The sequence below is a fragment of the Pinus tabuliformis genome, chromosome 3_1, assembly GCF_031772625.1.
Source record: "Pinus tabuliformis cultivar Carrire ecotype Pingquan chromosome 3_1, CPIR1, whole genome shotgun sequence".
Taxonomy (NCBI): Eukaryota; Viridiplantae; Streptophyta; class Pinopsida; order Pinales; family Pinaceae; genus Pinus; species Pinus tabuliformis.
This window is the reverse complement of record NC_142301.1, coordinates 212,979,513-212,995,893: the sequence shown is the minus strand read 5'-3', so window position 1 is coordinate 212,995,893 and position 16,381 is coordinate 212,979,513. Positions and strand designations below refer to the sequence as shown.

The 16,381-nt window shown below is 33.9% G+C and overlaps 1 pseudogene; it reads left to right on the top strand.

The window, feature by feature from the left end:
- Positions 1 to 7,736: 7,736 nt before the first annotated feature.
- LOC149186543 (putative methyltransferase PMT6 pseudogene) lies at positions 7,737 to 11,325 on the top strand (annotated as a pseudogene).
- Positions 11,326 to 16,381: the final 5,056 nt, after the last annotated feature.

The following is a 16,381-nucleotide window of genomic DNA, read 5'->3' as shown; positions in this document are numbered from 1 at the left end:
GCACACGACCAAACATTGCATATTCAATGGGAGTAGTTAGTAGGTTCCTTACCAATCTAGGAAAACAACATTGGCAAGAAGTAAAATGGATTTTGAGGTATCTCAAGAGTACTAGTCATTATTGCTTATGTTTTGGTCATGATGAGATGGTCCTTGAAGGATTTATAGATGCGGATATGGCTAGAGATACGGATACCAAAAAGTCCACTACATGTTATTTGTATACATTTGTAGGTGCAGCAGTATCTTGGGTGTCAAGGCTACAAAGAATACTAGCCCTCTCTACAACAGAAGCAGAGTACATAGCTGCAATAGAAGCTTGTAAAGAGATGTTGTGAATGCAGTGATTCCTAGGAGAGATGGGAATAAAGCAGGACAAGTATGTGTTATATTGTGATAGTCAGAGTGCCATTCACTTGGCGAAAAATCGGGAATTTCATTCAAAAACCAAGCACATCGACGTAAGGTACCATTGGATCCGACATGTGTTGGAGGAAGAACATTTATCCTTGGAAAAGATCCATACATATAGGAACCCTACTGATATTCTCACTAAGATTCTACCACGAAATAAACATGATTTATGTAGAGGCATGGTAGGACTCGGTGTGACTTGATGAATATTATTTGGCTTGAAGTGGGAGAATGTTAAGTGTGAAGCCAAATTCATGAATCACATGCAGGATTCTAGATTCTTCTACACCGCCATCAGTTTCTAGATCTCCAGGATTCTAGATCTTTCTACATCGCCATTCAATTTCTAGATCATTCTAGATCTCCATCTGAATCACATATAGGATTCTAGATCCTTCTTCTGCCTCTATAAATTTGTAATTTCTCTGGCCAAGGAAAGAAAGCCAAGGCCCAAGCCTGTTATGTAATGCAAAGTGATTTCTGTTCTCCAGTGATTTTTTTATCTATTCCGCTATTTCTGACTGAGTAATCTTGTTGTTTCTCCATTTTTCTGTCTTTGAAATTATTCTTTGCTATTGCTATCTAAGTCTCTGAGTATAAATCCGCTGTGTGTGATGTATGTTCTGATCTAACAACTATTTGTCTCTGAAATCATTCTTTGCTATTGTTGTCTAAGTCTCTGAGTATAAATCCGTTGTGTGTGATGTATGTTCTGATCTAACAACTAATTCACAACACGTTTCAAATTTGTTTGCCTCAGGACAATCAAAGTTGTTTTGGAACCAATGAATTTTTGAATAGATTTTTGTCTTTAGATAACTATGATTATTCAAGCAAACTGTCAAGATTAAAAATAATCTTTACTTCTTGCACATAGTCATAAAAAAATGGCATCCTTGTAGGGCCACTTGTGAAGATTATCTCTTCCATCTCAATAGTAGACTCCTTTGTTAATAAAAGAGAAAATCCCAACTCGGGCTGGACTCACAAATATTGTAGCAGGTCTAGAGATAGATCAAAATGTGTATATGATTCTATGAAAGAACCCCATTTCGATCATCCCAATATCCAGCAGAAATATCAAATACTGAAATTGCAGAAAACCCTTCCTCTTAATAGCTAGGCACATAAGAGATTGGATGAGCACTTGATATTTGCTGCCTTTAATCATTCATTTGGATCGTTATTGACATTTGGAATTTTATTACAAACCTTGGTTGTTCATTGTCTTGACAGGCATCATTTTCGCATTGTTTTGGTTTCATCTACAAATCAACCCACTTGATATTCATGCAACGAGAACTCACTTGGCACTTTAACACTTACTCTTCATTCCACATTTATCTTTTGCATGAAATTCCCTTGACAATTTCTCATCTACGAACTAGAACCATCTGGACATCAATAAAATGACCTCCATCTAAATCCTTGAGTGGAGAGGCATGCACTCATAAAACTAATCAGATATAGATAGGCAACCATAAATCCACAAAACCACCAAAAAATTCTACAGAACCATGACAAATTCACCAATTGTCATTGAATATGGTGTCTTCAATAGTTAGTGTTCATTGTGGCAGTAGACATTGACATTTTGTTTCCTTTGCAAACTAGCACTTGGCATCAGGGTATGCCACATTAGTTTTCGTTTCAAAGTTGTGTTTTTTATTATTAGTCTTGCATTGTAGTTTATACGACATGCATTGGGTGAATATAATCCTTTTGATAAATATATAAAACATTTGGAAATTTGGTGTTTCGAATGGATTTTCAAGTAGCCTCACAATAACTTCAAAGTCAAAAAAATCCTTAGCATCCTCAACGAACATGACTACGTTTTAGAGAGGAAAACACATCCTCTATCAGTAAAAAAAAATTGTTTTAGATAAGTATTTCTTGTTGAAACGTGTTAAAGTAAAGGGGTTTACCTAATATTATTTTATGTCAAAACATTCATGCCAATTATTAAGATGCATGAGTTATATAATGAATAAAAACTATTTATTTTCTTGTGTGCCAACATTGAGTTTGTTTCTTTAATTCTAAGTTTAAAAATTTCAAATCTACGAACAACATCAATTAAAACCCACTCATTTTTATAAAACCATATTATTAGTTGCTTGTATGTTAAGCGAACACACATAAAATTTATATGTTATTATCTCATTCGTCACGAAAACAAAACAAATTATAGAGTAAACTACGCATTCATTTTTCTAAATCACTATTAGTATTTGAATGAATGTTCAACAAACAAATAAAATATACATTTAGTGTACCTTTTTATTATCTCATTCATGAATAAAACAAATTATATGATAAATTTATATGCATTGCTACATTTATATTAAAAATTATTAATCATATTAAAATTCTAAAATATAATAATAATGATTATGTTAGAAAAGATAGAGAGCTGGAGAAATTGCATAATAGAAATTTCATACTGCATTTTATTGACTATATCAGTTATATATATATATACGATATAAATCACTGACTTCGACACATTTACATTAGAACTACAACTCATACATAGAAAATATTGCTGCTCTTTTAGCACATGTAGCACAAGTGCTTCAGGAGATATAGAAAGCTTGCTAGAGACAACCTTTGGGTTGATTGTAGGCTAGTGCCTAGGACATCTTAAAGAGAGGAGTGCTTTGGAAGATTATCATTGGGACTTTCTGTTGCACTCCAATTGTCATGTAGTTTGAAAAGGTAATAAATGGGACATGGTTCGATAGTCTTTCATCAAGGTGAACTCAAATAGATACATGGATCCAAATACAGTGGGTCAATCGGGCTGATATCAAGGAGGAAAGTCTTGTTCTGATGGTCGACACACAACAATGAGCAGCTTAATATTGAAGTTGTAGTAAAGGTGAAGAGGAGGAGAGAAAGGAGGGAAATAGATGCATAGGGTTTTAAACAAGACAAAATCCTAAGCAACAATGTTCTGACAAAAGGATGGAAGGCATAAGAGATGGAATGATAGGAATTGCAGAGTGTGAATTAAGGTTTCATGTTCTATAGCTCATGGATACACTTATCACTAATAAACATATGTAAATTTGTGCTCTTAAAGGTACATAAGTAAATATTTAAATAACACAGTTATTGTTACTGCTTAGCAGCATACATATAACCATGAGAGAATGAGACTGACAACTTCATTACATAATTTCAATAGAAGAGAAACATACATGAAATGAGATTTACAAAGGGGAAAACATACTTCTTACAGCCATGATTGGAATCACCAAAGAGTTTCATTAATTCTCAAAATGAGTCCAATATACCAGCCCATTACATTTAGCCATACATCACTCGAGTCCCTCATGAACATGAAATTAGAACCAAAGTGGAATCACAAAATTTGGACCCCTCGGGTGTAGAATTCTGGAACCTCTATTAAGTGTTTCTTCCCCCTATTTATAAGGAGAGTGCGAATTTTGCATCAATTACAAAATATCTCAGCCAAGGGTTAGTTTTCCAATAGACTAGCTCTCTCAACGTGTGATAGCTCTGCTGCCTAAAATGATTACCAAGGATTTGATTCCTTTCTTCAAAATAAAAATAAATTACAAAATAAACAGAAATAAGTAAAACTGAAAGATGACTTAGGAAAATAGCCTTCTTTCGTTCTTGTGAAGGCCCTTGATCAAGCCACATCTCTACCACAATGTGTCCATCTAGCTGCTTGGCCGATTCTCGTCACTTTCACCTTAACTACCTCACTTCACCACTCTCTGGAGTTGGTATCAATCAATTGTAGTGGCTTGTCATAAAGCAGAATCAAAGATTGTCCTAACAATACTTCATTGTATGACTGAGTGGAGCTTCATGATGAGCCATTAACTCTTCCCGAGTCCCCATATCTCCATTAAATACCTTGCCTGTCGACCCATTACGTCTTTAAAGCCCTGTACCAGGCTATCAAAACGTAACATGCCTCATAAAACAACCACAGTATAATAGTAGGGAATATAACTATCACAATATTTACATGCAATAAGCTCTACGAAACGACGAACTTCGATCCCTTTATGCCACTTTTTCTTTGATCCCTTTCAATACCTATTCATGATATCACCGGTGGCTATGACCTGGTGCTAAGCCCTAAGGCGTTAGGGCCTTCAGACTCTTGTCAGGGGACTATTTTCCTTTGTAAATGGTTAGGCGCCCATGGTCCTTTAAGTTGTTCTAGACCATACGCTAGCACAAAATTGGAGCCCCCTTATCAGTGCTTTCCAATCAGGTTTTAACATAGGGTTTGTGATATTTTGGTTTCGCTAGTCACTGATCGTTGATAGCCCTATGTGTTTAGCCCTAACCATTGGCTCTTTAACTCTTTGTGACAGTGCCAACCCTTATATCGAAGCTCCTATGAGGACGAATTCCATTCAGAAATTTAACTTTGGTGAACAACATTTCACTTCGTCGATCACCTTTTCTTCTTAACCATTGGTCCTTTCACGCTCCTCGCGGCTGTAGGCCAACTCCCATATCAAAGCCCATTAATCGAAGGTTTTCAATCGGTGATTCCATTTTGATGCACACAAGCTACAACCTCCAATATTTGATCTTTGATATGTTATGTCATTACTACCACATGTCACCTTATGAGTGGTCACACATGTCACCATGTTTTGGCCCCTTACGACCCTTCAAAACGTCGAATTTAGCTGCGACGTGTCCACTGTACCAACACATCATCCTGACCCTAGCTACCGCGTGTCCCTTATCGAAACCAACCATATGCTTCCAAGTGTCATGTATCAGATCCAATAATGTTCAGCCATGTGGACACCTCAAAGAGTGAGAAAATGTCAACCCTCTTCTTGTTTTGCAATTGATTGCCTTTGTTAAATGTTACAACGCATTCCCGATGCTTTAACGCTAGAGGCTCAAATCTCGGTGAATTTAATCACAATCGAAACTTTGAAAGTGTGTCACCTATTTGATCACCAATTGTGATGTGTCGATCTCTTGATGCTCTCATGCCTTGGAACTCTGATGTGCGGGTCCTTCGATGTACATGATCGCTAATCACATATCGGTGAAATCATTCGTGGAATTTTGAGGTCTAAAATGGGCCTCCTAAGGAAATTATAAAACAATAGTGGAGATAATATAATAATATTAGATTACATCATCAAATTTTAGAGGGAAAAAAGAAGAAATTATTTTTTCAACACGTATTTTCAACTTATCTCCCTATGGGTTTACTCAAATTTCAAGCAACAACGCTCGTTGGATGCAGAATTTGATTCCTCATCCAAGGAGTAACCATGTTGCATACTTTTGATGGACTCTGCTACACGAAAAATGAGAAATACATGAAAAACATGATTGCAATCACGCTTTTTCATGTATTTCTCATTTTTCGTATAGAAGACTTCATCGAAAGTATGCAACATGCATAGTCCTTGGATGAGGAATTGAATTTTTCATCAAATGAGTACTCCTGCTTGAAATTTGAGTAAAACCTTAGTGAGATATTTTGAAAATAAGAGTTGAAAAAATAGTTTTAATATTTTATTATTTTTCTATATTGAGGCTTTTTTTATCCATAATGAATTAAGTCGACGCATTTCAAACCAACAAGTGTGGTTCATCATCGGGACCAGATGAAGAGGTAGACCATGGAAAAGGCTTAGATAGAGAGCAATGTAGAGACATAATTCCAAGTAACAACTATATTTGAACAATAATATCTAAATTATGATATTAATATATTAATATATTAAAAACAAATATTATTAAATAATGGCTATATTAAACGGCTAGTTTTTGAAGAATAAAAATTTAGATAATGATATTAGTTTATTAATTTATTAAAAATATTAATAGGTAACAGCTATATTAAATGACTAGTTTTTGAAAAATAATATTTAAATAATGATATTAATCTATTAATTTATTAAAACATTAATAAGTAACGACTACATTAAAAGGTTAGTTCTTGGAAAGCAGTATTTAAATTAATTTATTAAAACCAAATATGAATAAATATTTATCTGAAAAATCTGCATCTCGCTTGCTTTATTCGCCTTCTAGAGTGGTTGACTTATCCTTTGACCAAGTTGCTAGATTGCCTTCTTTATCGATCCAGCTTCTGAAAATAGGAAAATATCATTGTCTCAACCAATTTCTAACTACCCATATGACTTTTTTCTCGGTTGAAGCTACACAACCTATCGGACCTTTGACTTAGCTATAGAAACATAAATTAGCTAGAGAATCACTATAATTCGGTAGATCGAGCAGATATTAAGTTAAATAATAAAGGAAAGTGATATTTATGAGATAGAAGATGATTATGTACCTGTTATGCTATCAACCTTGTAAACTAATACCCAAATTGTATTTATGAAGATCAAAAGGGAGGAATGGAGTGAAAAGGAGTTGTAAAAAAGAAGCAATTCTAGGGTTCAACATTCCCTCACACAGAAGACATTGCATGTCCTCACAAAAAATTTCAAAATTTGTGAGTCCTTCATGTCACTGAGCCTCCATAGATACATGAGCAAGGACATTCAAGTTAGTCCTCCTTGATTTCTTAGCAATGACTACCATCCTCAATTTCTTCATCAAAATTATGTGTTGCAGGCCTATAATCTTCCTCTTAAGAAAATTGTCTTGAGTTATCAATTGCTTGTTTTTATTATACCACAAACCAAGATGTAGTATGATTTTTTAATTATGGGTTTTATGAATTTTATTTTGTTCCTTTTTTGTTTTATTCTCCTTCTTCAGGAGTCTATTCAGTATTTCCAACTCATAAATTTCTTGCTTGAGGATGTCTTGAACTTGAAGTTCTCCTGAAATATTAGAATGTATTTCTTCATTTTATCCTTGGTTTGAGGATGTTTCAATATTTTTAAATGTAGCTCTTCTTTCCGAAGATTCTATATAGTCATAAATTACGTGTTGCTCAGGATCAATCTATGAAGTTCTTCTCACTAGACTCTCAACTGGTGATGAAATAGGTGATGATGGAACTGTTGGTGATGGAATTGTTGATGATGAAACTCTAGGGTCCATTCTTCTTTCTCTAAATCAAAAAATTATGGGGACTGTCGAGGCTATTCATGCACTACTTATATTGAGCCTTAAACTTCTTCTTATGGTACATGATGGTTTAGATGGTGATTTAGTACTAATAGACTTCTTCTTAACTTTTCCCTGCTTTATTTTCTCTTGCTTTGTTCTCTTTTTAGATGAACTTTCTTCCTCAGCGTTAGCCATCATTCTTTTAAGATTTTTCTTTTTAAGATTCACTAACATATCTCTAAGAGGAGTCTCATCCTCTGAACATGGCTCTTGTTGTGGAGGTGAGTTATTTTCCAATGGCAACTTCCTTCTACTTTTGTTTGTCTTACCACTAGGCTCTTCTATTTCTTCGTCCTTGAAATGATTTATAACTAATAAATCTTCCCAATTGTCTCCTCTATTTCTCAGATTTCCTTCAATCAAGATTTTCACTAGGTCATGATGGTATAAAGTGTTATCTATAGAATGTATTTTTCTTTGAACATTACCAACCATCTTTCTTAAACTTGGAATTAGGAAATATGATAGGTGAATTTCATTTCCATCTAGAAAATTTGTCATTAAATGTGCATGATAAAATAACATGTTACTGAATCTTCCTTCACAAGTTATAAACTTTTGAATGATTAGCAGAAAACGCCTCCATTTATTCTTCAAAGTCATGGCTAGTATTTTCCTTTTAAACACAAAAATGTCCATAACTAGATTTGTGAGAAAAACTCTCCATTTTTTTGTTCAATTCTTCTGATCTTAAACCATCTCTCTCCAATTCTTGGAAATCCTTCAGCTCCTACTACGAAAGACTCTATTAACACTAGCCTCACACCCCCAATTTCTTATTCAATGTAATCATATGACCTAGCAAAATATTTTGTTACCTCCTCATGCCCATCGCGTTTCTTCACAAATTCTAGCCACCTTTCGTGGTGCAACAATTGTTTGACCTATGGATATCCCACAATAAAATTAATCCCATTCAATTCCGACCTTACAATGACTCCCATGGTAGAAAAGTATAGCCCATAACTTCTCTTTTAAGAGGGTTAAGGAGTGAGAGAAATTTGAGTATGGAATGAATTAGAAAACATAGTTTAGGTGAGGGCGGTCTCAACAATAACAAAGGGCTGAGTGAAATGTAAGTGTTTTGGCATGAAGAGGATTGATGAATGGAGAGGAGAGGGAGATTTTTAAATTATATCAAGGTTAAACCCTGACTTGGTTGACAATACACTGATATTTTTGTTAAAACCGAAGTCGTGTGAGAATAATTAAGGGTAATCATTATATGGTATGGTAGTAGCAATGGTTATTCATCATTTATTTCATAATGCAGATGTTATACCTTTATTATATAACTTAATATTTACATACCTTTGATCCTTTGTCTTACTGATTTTGATTATTTTTTATAGGTTGTCAAGTTGCTTCAGCTGCTATGCTCTTTGGAGTTGTTTTTTTCCATAATTTTCATTTGCCCTGGTCACAATCTGCCAATTCAGCTGCAGAATTTATGTTAGAGCTACAAATTGTTGACAATTCCATAGCTGCATTATTTTCGAAAGTAAAAAGAGGAATAAAAAAAATGGTATTAGAATAGGGAAAATAAAATCTAGGATACCAAGAACTCTTAGTTTTCGACTTCGATTTTTGGTATAAACATGAAAACAATGTTGGTTTTCATGTTTATATATATATATATATATATATATATATATATATATATATATATAGATATATATATATATATATATATATATATATATATATATATATATATATATATATATATATTTTGAGAAAGAAAGTAGAAGACTAAGTTGGAGAGGAAGAAGAATCTTCCTTGACCAACTTCAAATCAAAATTATCTTGTAGATTTCTAATAAATTCCTCCATTGTTAATGGTTTATGATATATTCATAATCTATGACCATTTATTTTCAACTTTGCAAGTTTAAAGGCCATTTGATTCGTTTTGAAGGGATTTCACTAATTCAGTTGCCTTGAACTGAATTTGTCAGATATATTTGTGTGTGATAAGGTGAATAACAGTGAAAAAATGGGTGTATACGTGGCTAGCTAACCTGTTTCATCTTGTTAATGTTTGCATGTAAATATGGGCTTTCCACTTTCCTCCATGTTCGATGTGCAATCAAGGAAGACGGTCGTGTTGTATTTCACATTGATGATAGTTACTTTTTTTTCAAAACATTATTTGCCACCAAGCACGTGATATATACGCAAGTACCATTGATCTCAACTGGGAAGTAGTAGTTAAGTAATAAGGTGGTTCTCAATTTTAAAGCTAATGTTTGGTGCTTGAAGTATACTAAGTATGTTCCTTGTCATGATTTAAAGTATATCAACACTTTGAAAATTTTGAATTATTCTCGAAGAGTGAATTTCGAAAGAAATTTTTCCTCTCCACTTGAGGAACAACCTTTCCTTTTAATACCTCCTCCAAAACAATTAAAGATCGCAATAAAATCTCCAATCATGAAATATTATGCGTGGCGAAGCAATATGAACCACTCGCATCTAGCAGAAAGCCAAAGGTGGGAAAAATTGGGTGCATAAGCAAGGTAAACTATGGTGGTTCCCAGGTGGTGGTACTCATTTCAAGCATGGAGCTTCAAAGTACATCCAAAGGTTGGGAAACATGATAACTAATGGAACAGGGGATTTACGAGCCGCAGGAGTGGTGCAAGTTCTTGATGTTGGCTATGGTTTTGCAAGTTTTTCAGCTTATCTACTTCCACTGGGTATACAGACAATGTCATTTGCTCCAAAGCATGGGCATGAGAATCAAATTCAATTTTCTCTTGAACGAGGAATTGGTGCCATGATTACAGTTCTTGGTACAACACAACTAGCTTATCCAAGCAATTCATTTGAAATGGTCCATTGTTCACGTTGTCGTGTTGATTGGCATGAAAATGATGGTGTTCTGCTGAAAGAAGTGGATCACCTTTTGAGAGCTAGTGGTTACTTTGTTTATTCTGCACCTCCTACTTATGGGAAGGATAAAGATTATCCCCATCAATGGGAGAAGTTGATGTCTGACAGCATCAACGTGTTGGAATCTTATTGCTCCTCAAGTTCAAATAGCAATTTGGTTCAAGCCAAGAGATAAGGCATGCCAACTAGAGAAAGAAAAATACAAAATCTTGATTTTATGTGATCAAATCTGAAACAATCATGGAAGAAACCATTAAGGAATTTTCTAACTTTAAATCCAGAAGCAGAGTACATTCAACAACTTCCTCCATTGTCGGAGTGTTTATCAATCTTCCCTAAATGACATGAGAAAATAGGAATCACTGCTAAAAATTTTAATGTAGACACAACATTTTGATAGAGGGAAGTCAATGAATATTGGACACTTATGAATGTTAGTAAATATGATATTCGAAATATAATGGATATGATCTCTTTCTATGGCAGATTTGCTACTGGTATAAGCACAAAACTAGTTTGGGTGTTGAATATAATTCCTCCAAGATCAAGGAATACTTTACCTACTATCGATGTTAGAGGCTTGATTGGACCTTTTCATGATTGGCGTAATCAATTGTCTACTTATCTACGTACATATGTTCATGCATTCCAATTGTTTTCATACTACAAAGGCGATAGTAGGGTTTCCAAATAGAATACATCATACTGGAGGTGCATCACATTCTTCGGCCACTGAGATTTTTCATCATTTGAGATGACTCAACCGTAATCTCGAAAGTGGCAGATATTGCACCCAAGTTTCTCTGGGATGCAAAATTATACAATTTGGAAGGTGTTGGAAGCCGAGGAAAGCAACTGGTAATTTGCCAAAAAGTGTTGGAATCTGTCCTTCAATAGGGTATTAATGCCAACGCTGATAGAACTTGTCCGTGGGATATTAATGCCAACACATATATTAATGACATTTTCAAATAAATATGTACCGTCAAAAATACGTTTTTTAAATTTAAAAGCACATCATGAATGAATGTTACATAAAATTTGTAAAAATAATTAACTGCCAAAATGCCTGACTTTGCGCATCAAATTCCAACCTGCATAACATTAATTACAAATTCCAATAATGGAATGTTTCAAAACAAATCAAAGTTTTCGATATCAAAAGAGAAAGTTTTCAATTAGAAAAAGTCTTCTTAGTCTTCAAACTTTCTGCCATCCGTATAAATTTATGTGTAACTGTATGCTTGGAAATTCTCTCGAAATCTTCATCAAATCTGTCAGCAAAACTGGATCACTGATTCCGCTCCTAGAAAATTGCAACTTGTCTTTCAAAGGCACCTTTTTCCTTTGAATTTGGAACAAACGTACTCTAGAATTGCCACATGTTAAAGTTGTCTGCTGGACATTTGGGATTGATCGTTCCTAACTGTTGATATCTCTCCTGAAAGGCTGGGTGTGATCTTCTTGGATTTAGGATGACCCTCATAGCTGTCATATACCATTTGTTATTGGGGGTGTCCAAATATGTTCAAAACGAAATTTTTTACTTGAAAATGCTGATTCGGTCCCTCTTTTATTAAGACTCTGCCATTCATTAATTTATATGGTGCCAGGTAATGATCCAACTATATCCATCTCTGGAAGTGATCCCGGCATATTCTCACCAAATCTGGGGCTAATTCACAAGATGTTTCAAATTTGTTGGCCTCGGGGCAGTGAAAGTAGTTTTGGAACCAATAAATTTTTGAATAGATTTTTGCCTTTAAATAACTATAATTATTCAAGCAAACTGTCAAGATCAAAAATAATCTTTACTTCCTGCACATAGTCATAAGAAAATGGCATCCCCGTAGGGCCACTTGTGAACATTATCTCTTCCATCTCAATAGTAGACTCCTCTGTTAATAAAAGAGAAAATCCCAACTTGGGCTGGACTCGCAAGCATTGTAGCTGGTCTAGAGATAGATCAAAATATGTATGAGATTTTATGAAAGAACCCCATTTCGATCATCCAAATATCCAGCAGCGATATCAAATACTGAAATTGCAAAAAAACCCTTCCTCTTAAGAGCTGGGCACATAGGAGATTGGACGAGCACTTGATATTTGCTGCCTTTAATCATTCATTTGGATCATTATTGACATTTGGCATTTTATTACAAACCTTGGTTGTTCATTCTCTTGACACGCATCATTTTCGCATTGTTTTGGTTTCATCTGCAAATCAACCCACTTGATATCCATGCAACGAGAACTCCCTTGGCACTTTAACACTTACTCCTCATTCCACATTTATCTTTTTCATGCAATTCCCTGAACAATTGCTCATCTACGGACTAGATCCACCTGGACGTTAATAAAATTACCTCCAAATAAATCGTTGAGTGCAGAGGCATGCACTCATCAAACTAATTAGATATAGACAGGCAACCCCGAATCCACAAATTCGCCAATTGTCGTTGAATATAGCGTCTTCAATAGTTAGTGTTCATCGTGGCAGTGTAGATTGGCATTTTGTTTCCTTTGCAAACTAGCACTTGGCGTCAGGGTATGCCACATTAGTTTTCGTTTCAAAGTTGTGTTTTTTTATTAGTAGCCTTGAATTTAGGTGAATATAATCTTTGTCTAAATATATAAAACATTTGGAAAGTTGGTGTTTGGAATGGATTTACAAGTAGTTTTATTCGTGTTAGCAATTGTGTTGATACATAGTGCACTGTATTTTTCTCTCTCCCTCTCCTTCCATGTGGTCTTTTTTGTGATGCTTCATGCCCAATCCTCTTATTGTATCGTTCCCTCCATGTAGGCTCCTTCATGATGCTTAGTGCCGGATTTTATGGACTCAGACGACCGACTCATGATTTACGCACTGGTTGTTGACTTGCCTTCTTTGCCTTGTGCCCCCATAATTCTTTAATAAAAATACTTTGACCCTTGCTTTCTTTGCCTTGTGCCCCAATAACTCTTTAATAAAAATACTTTGACCCTGCAATGAACTTGAGACCAATTTTTTTCCATAATAATACTTTGACCCTGCAATGAACCTGAGACCATTTTTTTTCTTTTAAAACAAATGTTTATTTGCGCACACTTACAAATGTTTTTGCTAGAAATTGTATATTTTTATTGCTGACAAAATTAGAACTAACAATTGGGTGCCTGACGCTACAAAAAATCAAAATCACAAGCGCTTAAAAGTGAGCACATCCAAATTAAGAGACAATGCACATTGCAATTTGGTATAACTTAAACTTAAAATCCCAAGAGAAATTAGCGTGTAATAGCAACCTCTAACAAGCTTATTGGATCTTACAAGATCATTTTTGGTGTTGGATTTGTTCGTGCCTATAAATCACTGTAATAAAAAACTAAAAAAGATGAAAAAATTTACAGAGTTTCCACGTAAATACAATGTTCTTTTTATGTTGATGTGACAATATTATTTAATCCTACACCATTATATTTATAAATAAAATTGATTACAAAAGATGAAAATGGATCATGACACTGATTTACGCCCTCTCAGTATAGTCATTAACCTAACATTGTATTTCTAATCTAAACTATAACCTAACATTGTATTTCTAATCTAAACTATTGAAGTGCACGTTATCAATTCTTCTATTGCAGCGCACGTTATAATCCTTTACGTCAACATTTTTGTTTTCAATCCAAAACAAGGTCACCGAGTCCTTATCTTCTTTTAAAATATTATATCTCCTATATTTACAGCTTCATTCTTTAACTTATAATGTTAATGGTATTCAAAATGAAAAAAAAGTCATTTAAAAGCCTTTCATTATGAGCTCTATTTTAAGTTGATTTAACATTTCTTCCTAACTTTGTCTTGTGTAATCCTTTATTTTGCTTAATAATTCCTCGAAAACCATTTCATAGACCTTTAAATATGTCAAGTATTTCATTGAAAACACGTGTCGCGTATTTATATGCATTGTTGATTATTATGCCTAGTTTTCAAAAATTATTTTCTTGGATATTTTTTCTTGTAGATCTAAATGTTAATTTAGGAAAAAAACTACCTTATCGTTCTCCAATTTGAAGGTCCAATATCAAGGGAAAAATCCCTTTAACTTCAGAGTAAAAAAATATACCTCAGCATCCTCAACGAACATGACTATGTTTTAGCAAGGAAAACACATCCTCTACCAGTAAAAAAAATTGTTTTAGGATAAGTATTTCCTTTTGAAACGTGTTAAAGTAAAGGAGTTTTACTTAATATTATTTTATGTAAAAACAATTCATGCCCATTATTAAGATGCATGAGTTATATAATGAATAAATAAATATGTGGTACTATTTATTTTCTTATGTGCCAAAATTGAGTTTGTTTCTTTAATTTTAACTTAAAAAATTTCAAATCTACGAACTACATCAATTAAAACCCACTCATTTTTATAAACTCATATTATTAGTTGCATGTATTTTAAGCGAACACACCTAAAATTCATATGTTATTATCTCATTCATCAAGAAAACAAAACAAATTATATAGTAAACTACGCATTCATTTTTCTAAATCACTATTAATATTTGCATGAATTTTCAAAAAACATACATAAAATTTATATTTAGTGTATCTTTTTATTATCTCATTCATCAATGAAACAAATTATATGATAAATTTATATGCATGGCTACATTCATATTAAAAATTATTAATCATATTAAAATTTTAAAATATAATAATAATGATTATATTAGAAAACATAGAGAGTTAGAGAAATTGCATAAAAGAAATTTCATATTGCATTTTATTGATCACATCAGTTACATATATATAGGACATAAATCACTGACTTCGACATATCTACATTAAACTAAAACTCATAGATAGAAAATATTGTCGCTTTTCTAGCACCTATAGCACAAGTGCTTTAGGAGATATAGAAAGCTTCCTAGAGACAACCTCTGGGTTGATTGTAGACTAGTGCCTAGGACATCTTAAAGAGAGGAGTGCTTTGGAAGATTATCATTGGGACTTTCTGTTGCACTCTAATTGTCACGTAGTTCGAAAAGGTAATAAATGGGACATGGTTTGATAGTGTTTTATCAAGGTGAACTCAAACAGATACATGGATCCAATTACAACGGGTCTATCGGGCTGATATCAAGGAGGAAAGTCTCGTTCTGATGGTCGACATACAACAATGAGCAGCTTAATATTGAAGTTGTAGTAAAGGTGAAGAGGAGGAGAGAAAGGAGGGAAATAGATGCATAGGGTTTTAAACAAGACAAAATCCTAAGCAGCAATGTTCCGACAGAAGGATGGAAGGCAGAAGAGATGGAATGATAGGAATTGCAGAGTGTGAATTAAGGTTTTATGTTCTACAGCTCATGGATAAACTTATCACTAATAAACATATCTAAATTTGTGCTCTTAAAGGTACATAAGTAAATATTTAAATAACACAGGTATTGTTACTGCTTAGCAGCATACATATAACCATGAGAGAATGAGACTGACAACTTCATTACAAAATTTTAGTAGAAGAGAAACATACATGAAATGAGATTTACAAAGGGGAAAACATACTGCTTATAGCCATGATTGGAATCACCAAAGAGTTTCATTAATTATCAAAATGAGTCCAATATACCAGCCCATTACATTTAGCTGTACATCACTCAAGTCCATCATGAACATGAAATTAGAACCAAAATGGAATCACAAAATTTGGACCCCTCGGATGTAGAATTATGGAACTTATATTAAGTGTTTCTTCCCCCTATTTATATGGAGAGAGCGAACTTTGAATCAGTTACAAAATATCTCAGCCAAGGGTTAGTTTTCTGATAGAATATCTCTCTTAGCATGGGATAACTCTGCTGCCTAAAATGATTACCAAGGATTTGATTCCTTTCTTCAAAATAAACAGAAATTACAAAATAAATGGAAATAAGTAAAACTGAAACATGATGGAGGAAAATATCC